Here is an 800-nt window from a genome sequence, read left to right as displayed (position 1 = left end):
AGCTTATGCATCCACCGTTCATCATAAACGCGTAGCCACTTGTACTGCGTCGAGTCTCAGCCTAATCCGCATCCGAATCCGAATAGCCTTAAAGTCCTTCTTCACTTGTTGCCCGAAATTTGATACCAAAAGTCTTGGTGCCTTGAATGTAACGAACACACGCTTGAGTACTTGCCAATGTGTAGGACACGGATCTGTCGCAAATTGGCTAAGAACTCCCACAGCAGCAGCGAGGTCCGGCCTAGTATCAACCATCAGGTACATGAGGCAACCAACAGCGTTGCGATATGGTACATTGATCATCGTTTCTTCGTGCTTGCAGCCGCCTTCACACATAGCCTTGGTCAACTCGAGTCCTGGATCTTGAGGGGTCTTGACCGAATTGCTATTTCCCATTCTGGTCAGACGCATCGAAACACTTCCAGTAGACTCATCTTGTTCAATCACGATGCCAAGAAAATTCTTGAGTCGGCCCAACCGTCATATCAAAACGCTCGCTGAGTGCGTTCTTTGTTGACTTGAGTAACCCATTATTTTCGCTTGCAATCACCAAGTCATCAACGTAAAGAGCCACGAAGATCATGTCATCGTCATTTCTTTTGACGTAGATGCAGTGGTCGGATTCACACTTCTTGAACCCCAGCTCGAGCATAAACTTATCGATTGTCTGGTTCCACATTCGAGGTGATTGCTTTAAACCATACAACGAGCGCTTGAGATGACAAACATGATCTGGGTGCTCTTCATTCTTGTAACCATCCGACTGCACCATGTAAATGTCTTCGTCAAGTGATCTATTT

The sequence above is a fragment of the Plasmopara halstedii genome (assembly GCF_900000015.1).
Source record: "Plasmopara halstedii genome assembly, contig: Scaffold_262, whole genome shotgun sequence".
Lineage (NCBI taxonomy): Eukaryota > Oomycota > Peronosporomycetes > Peronosporales > Peronosporaceae > Plasmopara > Plasmopara halstedii.
The sequence above is the reverse complement of the archived record's forward strand: the minus strand, read 5'-3'. Positions refer to the sequence as shown.